Source organism: Trifolium pratense, linkage group LG1 (genome assembly GCF_020283565.1).
Source record: "Trifolium pratense cultivar HEN17-A07 linkage group LG1, ARS_RC_1.1, whole genome shotgun sequence".
Taxonomy (NCBI): Eukaryota; Viridiplantae; Streptophyta; class Magnoliopsida; order Fabales; family Fabaceae; genus Trifolium; species Trifolium pratense.
This window is the reverse complement of record NC_060059.1, coordinates 45,302,040-45,308,860: the sequence shown is the minus strand read 5'-3', so window position 1 is coordinate 45,308,860 and position 6,821 is coordinate 45,302,040. Positions and strand designations below refer to the sequence as shown.

At 34.1% G+C, this 6,821-nt stretch overlaps 1 pseudogene; it reads right to left on the bottom strand.

Annotated features, from left to right (window-relative positions):
• Window positions 1-4,643: 4,643 nt before the first annotated feature.
• Window positions 4,644-5,232, bottom strand: LOC123894935 (annotated as a pseudogene).
• Between the last annotated feature and the right edge of the window lie 1,589 nt (window positions 5,233-6,821).

The window sequence follows — 6,821 nt, the reverse complement described above, 5'->3', positions numbered from 1 at the left end:
TTACTAACAAACCGGCACAACAGGACCACGACATATGCAAAGCTACGACATATAATGTCGGGTCAAGTACAATTAGTGACATACCGAATGACAATAATGCTTTCATATTCTTATTGTATTACACTTTCAACAGTGCTCCTCCATAGTTTTTAAACTAGGATCATATAGTATGCAAACAAGTTTGCATTCAGTAAATATATTTCTTTAAAACTTTCTCATCATAGTGAGATTGATTTAAGGAAATTTGCATTCATGAATCAGTAATCTCAATATCCAAGATTACATTTACTTCGAAAATCATTTGACAATCATCAAATTGTCAAACTTTTCATGTCATTTCATATGACTTGTTTAAGACTCTACAAAGTCTTATCCAACTTATCGACTTTAGTTTTCTTGCCCATGAGTTAAAAAAATATTTAGGTTATTCCATAAAAAATGGTTCTTCCAATTCACTATTTAGAAAAGTAGTTATAACATCCATTTGGCTTTATGGTATTATTCTTGTAATTGGGGGAAACATGTTGAAAAGGAGTTCATATCAGCTCCATTACCTTATGCTCTTTTTCCTCCAGTACTTCAACCGATGATTGACACATGGCATTTATATTTTTCAACGGCTTAGATTAAAAACACCAAATTAGCAGGGTCACATTGAAACAACAAAAACAACAACGCATACACCAACCTCCCCGCCTTCTTCTTTGCAATACCGTCTTGCTTTCTTCTTAACAATTCAACAACGCTTACATCAGATTTTTAAGAATCACCAACAGAATCAAACTTTGAAGTGTGGGTCACAGAGAAACAAACGCAGATCCAGAATTAATGGATTTTTTTAGTTTTAATTAATTAAAAAAAAAAACCACATGAACTCCAACGCAGATCCAGGACCTGCAACGTCGCCGTTCTATCCTCCCAAACGCAATCGCAGAATTCAATATTGTAAAGCCATGAACTCAAACACAACATTACATCCTTTGTTGTTCATATTTATAAAATTCTTTTTCTTTCTTGTTTGTTCATATTTTTTTATATGTAGCAACAAAGAGTAATAGATTCTATTTCATCTTCTCCATCTATTATTACTTTGAAGCTTTTCAACTTTGAAATTGAAACATGAAATTGTTTCCCGTCAATCTTCAATTTCAATTAAACAATTTTCAATTTCAATCAAACAATCTTTAATTTCAAACTGAAAAAGGGGTAACGGCGATTAAGCGACGGAGAGCCGAGAAACAACAAAGGAGAGCTGACATAGATGAAGAGATGACAGAGAGATGTGAAGAGTTTACTTGTTTTGACATAGAAGAAGATGTATCAGATGTATCATGCGTTTTTACCTGATTTTGTTTGGAACCGTTGATTTGTTTTTTATACACGTGGCAATCATCTGTCTAAGGAATTGGAAAACTGGAGCATTAAAGGACTGGAGCAGATCTGGACTCGTTGAAAAGATATATATTTGTTTTCCTTTCTAAAATTTATTTATAATCATTCAATTTGTACTCATGAGGCAAGTCTACTAAATGTCAAGTCTTATTAGACAATAGAGAATTCATCTCATCATTTACGGCTACTACCATAAATCAACATAAAGAATCTATCTCATCATTTACGGCTACAACCATAAATCAACATAGAGAATCTATCTCATCATTTACGGCTACAACCATAAATCAACATCCAAGAAAGACAGTTTCTTGGAGGTTCGTTGGATCCTCTTCTAATCTATAAACCATGTAATCAGGTTCATACTTTTTAGCAACTTTTTGCTATCTTACCTCTTTGAGGTTCTATTACATCTTGTTTGATGTTCTCATTACTGCTTCTGATCACTGGAATGTGATCAGGTACAATGCCCCCACTATTTATCAATTTTAAAGAGAAATTCAATTTCATATCTATAGATCAACATCTTTTGATTCTATGATCATTTTAACATTTAGGCTACAACCTATAAGCTTTGATGTTAATTGTGTATCAACAAATACACATTCATGGGCTTTACGAGTGAGTTTAACTCTCTTGTAGTCGAGAATTTGAATCTACGTCAAATTACTCCAAGTTCAAAAAATAAGACAAGTTAAATTGTCTTTTCTACAAAATTTCACAAGTGAATTTTGTTCTTGCACTTAGGCACTCTATTTAGCACAAAACAACCAGTTAATAAAATTTCCCCCACTAATGAGATGCAATGGCGAAATTAAACATGACTGTAACAACTAACTCGGTAAAAAGGTTCTTTATTTTTTTTTTTTTCTTTACCGTTCATCTCAAAAGAGTAAGTTGTAGTTGTTTCATGTATAATTTCATTCTCATTAGAAAATGTGGGAATCATATTTTGTGCCTTAACAAAATGAAGTTACTTGACATTCTTATTGAACTAATTTTCAATTTCAATTCAAACGAATTGAAACATGTCAAGAACATCATTTATCACTTTTATCTTCCATAAGATTTATGAAAAAATAATCTCAACATTCATCAACAAAAGTGATGAGTATCTTTTTCTGTTTATAGTGTTGTTGTTCGAGACAACAAGCACTTCCTTATTTTTCTAATCTTGCTTCACAACTTTGTCTTTCAAAAGAAGACAAGTTATCAAACTTTCAAGTGTATTTTCTTTAGACTTTTTATCCTTTTTGAACTAGTTCAATTATTTCAAATACAATTGAAATATAATCCTTCAACACCTCTTTTATTTTTAAAAAATATAATTTGTTATGTTGCTAATTTTTGAAGTGATTCCCTTCAAACCGAAATTGTTTACCATAATCAGCGACATTATAATATGAACCAGTAATTTCTTCGGTAGTCATGGCAGAAAGAAACGTCTTAAAATTATTGTATTCGGATTTTTAAAAACCCGTTAAAAATAATTTTTAGCCACCGAATAGATTACTGGGTTGAGTCGCGGACTAGGTCGCTCTCTTTAAGACGTTTTGTGGCACTGCCCAAAATTGTGCAAGCAGACTATCAACCACGCCGTCCTCAGGATAAAACAGCCCAGTTACAACTGTATACCGATATGCTACTGCACTGTAGAAATCGGTCAAAGAATACACCTTCTTGAATGGTACTACAATACCACTCGAATTGATGCTATGACATCGTTCTATGTTTCATCGGTGATTCAGTGGTACTACAATACCACTCAGATTGATGCTACAACCTCAATCTATGAATCAACGGTACTACAATACCACATGTGGTACAACAATACCACATGTATTGATGATACTACAATATCAATCAATAGAATGACACTGAGGTCACTCCAATATGGTACTAAGACCAATCTTCAATCCATGGGATAATGGTAATAAAACCATGCTTTATTTGAAGGAACTAGTGATACTTTGATCACTCTCAAACCAATTAACATTAATAATAATATTATTAGTATCACATATAATACATAGAATAAAAATTGTTTTTCTATAAACAATTAGGAACAAAACATGATGCAAATCTAATTTTGCATAATCAAAAAAAGAAACCAATTATTACTTTACTATGGACGACAGATAAATATTTTAAAGCGATGAAAATGATTTTATACTTTCAAAGGTTCTTCACAATTCTGATTTTTAATGTCTGCATAACTTACTTTCAGAAACATGGATACTAGTAAAATAGTTAAAAATATAAGAACCAAGTGAGGAAAATTCTCGTTTCATCAACAAACAGTTTTACTTCTATATCATGTTCACAAGTAATCAAATTAATATTTCAATGCCTTTAGCAAGGAATTCAACATGACTTTTTGTATATTTAGATAATGTAACATGAATAAAAGATAATCTAAATATGCAACTAACCTCACGGCCAGTATATTGCCTACAGTCAAACACGCATGATAATAACCAAGGACCGTAGCTGGATCGGCAATAGAGTTCAGTGAAGGAAAAACATTGTTAGCAGCCACCAATGGAGCATAGCTATAGTATATAGTGCAATGACCTTTCTTGTGCTCTTTTCTTAAGATGAGATATGAAATTTTTTTTTCTCTCGTTGGATGCAAAAACTCTCATATCACAATCTTAAGGAACATGGTTTTATGAGTTTACTGTACATGTCCATGGTTTAATATTTTCGGTTACAAATTGATGGATAAATAAATCACAATAATGCTATTAAGTTACACTTATTTATTTCCTCAAAATACACACTAGTATGCTATAACACACTAGTATGTTCTAGTACCCGATATGAGACTCAAATATTTTATTTTCAATTCACACACCAATGTGAACTTTGTTCCAACATGAAGCCACTCAATGAAGGGTTTAACGTTCTTCCAAATCTGAGAGTTCTTGTTGCTTTTCAGCCCTTCTTGATACCATTGCATTATGTGTTATTCCTCCAACGCATCAGCATCGTAGAGTGCCTTCAGAACCAGTCAGGGCAACCTCCTTAAGTGCAGAGAAAGTGGACTTGAAAGAAAATTCCTCAATTGCACGCAGCAGCCTCTTCCTCAGCAACTGCAGCAGCAAGGTACGTAGCTCTTTTTCTTAATTGCTTCTTTTGCAAATCCTTTCTCAATGTCCCCAAATAGGGCTTCATACATTACAGAGCACTCATATTTTCTCGTGGAGAGCGAGCGTATGATCTTCATCAGAGCCATTTCCTTTCCTCCTTCAAGAGCTTGATTTTGTGGTGCCTTCCTTAGAAGTTACTTTCTTCTTGACACCCTCTTTCTTCAGTTCCTCGTCAGCTGCTTCACCTAATTCCTTCAGTCTCTCCTTCTCAGCTCTCCTCATGGCCTTCTTGTCTTTGGAACTTTTCTTTGTTTCTGGTGGGTTCTTAATGATGAAAGTAGTCAGCTTGTCTCTCATATCCACGTCAGACACAAAACCACAAGCAGCACATTTCATCTGGGTGGATCATTTGATTCTTGGTAATTATTATGATCTTGGTTTCAGGGTTTCCACAACCGTAACACTGGACGTATTTCTTAATGAGGAGAAGTGCCAGTTTTCTCATCGAATTTTGACTGAACTCCAAGTTCACAACCAAAATACTTGGTTGTGCTAAAGCTTTTGCAATATCAACCATATATATTGACATCAATATTTGTTTTGATGCCATTGCCTCTGCCCTCAATTTTGGTAATCATTCATTCTAGGCATCTTATTTATACCTGTAGAATGCATCATCATCAGTACTGTTGCCAGCACCAATGTTCTGTCTGTAAGGCCATGATGACTCAAATGCAGGAGGTCTCATCGAAACAGAATAGAATATCACAGTTAGCAACGTAGATCTGCTGATAATGATCACAAAGACTCTCCTTCAGAGATTGCGGGAGGCTGCAATTCTGCAAATAAAAACAACAGAGCTCAGTATGTTCCTTCCTGGTATGGAGAGAGATCTACCCATCACAAATAATTAATAGACAAATCAAGAATATAACTACAGGAATATTTAAGTAAAACAGATTTCAGAGTCTTAACCGCGCGCTGACCAAATTATGAATCATTTTGTACAAAGTTATCTTGGGAGGTTGTATAAAAAGACTATGAAGTCAATGAACTACCTAAAAATCACAAAGAGAACAAGACAAGGAAGGGTAATGCTAAAGCTTGTCTTTGTTCTACAATTTCAAAAATCATATTTGCAAGAATTGTGAATTTTAAGATTGCCAAAAAAATTTGGGACTATCTCAAACCAGAGTAGCAAAAAATAAATATCACAGAACTCTCTCTCGCACCTTTCGCTCCTTCTGCAACATACACATTCTCCGAAACCATAAGCCAATAATCCTCAAGAACATACACACAACACTAACGAACAACCCTAGATGATGCCTTAAAACCAACAAGTAACAAACCTTGTATCACAAGGAGAAATATTCACTTAAGTAAATACAAGTAACATATTATTATTATTATTATTAGAGCAAAAACTTAGACAAACATACAAGCAAGATTTTATCAATTCCATGGCCCGTACACATGCTAACATTTACGTAGGTACATACATGATGAGTAATAAATAAAAATCAAGAACATCAAAATCCTCGTGCAAAAGATGCAAAATGACGTGAGAGAGAGAGAGATTGCAACGTACGTTTGTAGTGTCTGAGTGAAACAAAACCGAGAGGATTGAAATTGAAGCTTTTGCCGAAATCTCCTCCGACAAAGGCAAGAAAAACTGAGCTTAAAAGAAAAAAAAAAAAGCAGAACAGTGATTTGTCAGAGAAACTGTTGTGATCGAGCGCGAAAAGAAGAAATATGAATTTGGCAAACCGAACAGGAGAATCTGAACCGGAATTGCATACTTTCATCTCCTCCTTCGCGTGCATAATTTCAACTTCTCTGTTCACATAATCTGCATCGAAATCGAAGGGTTTGAATATAGGCATGAAAATTGAATCAAGCAAGGATGGGTTGAGTTGAGACTAGAGCATAAACAAGTTGAACCCAGGGTTTTAGAGAGTGCATTATGAAAAGGGGTAATGCTCTCACAAGTGGTCCATGTTGGAGATTTTCCAAAATATATTTGAAAGGTTGCAATGGTTAATTTGAAATTCAAATTTATATTTTTGAAATCCTTTCAAAGGATGTGTCCCTTCATCATTTTGGCATAAGTTTTTCTATAAATAGAGACACTTTGGAGACAGAAAATACATAAGAGAAATCATGAATTTCGTGAGTCAATTCTGTCAAAATTATTTTTAAATCATTTCTTCATTTCTCTAGTACACAAGGGTCATTGAAGAAACTTTATTCCGTAAACTATCGTTGATCGATATGCTTGATATGTGTATGCAATGCATGTCAAGGTTTCCAAAGTATCCTGAAGGGGATTCGCCG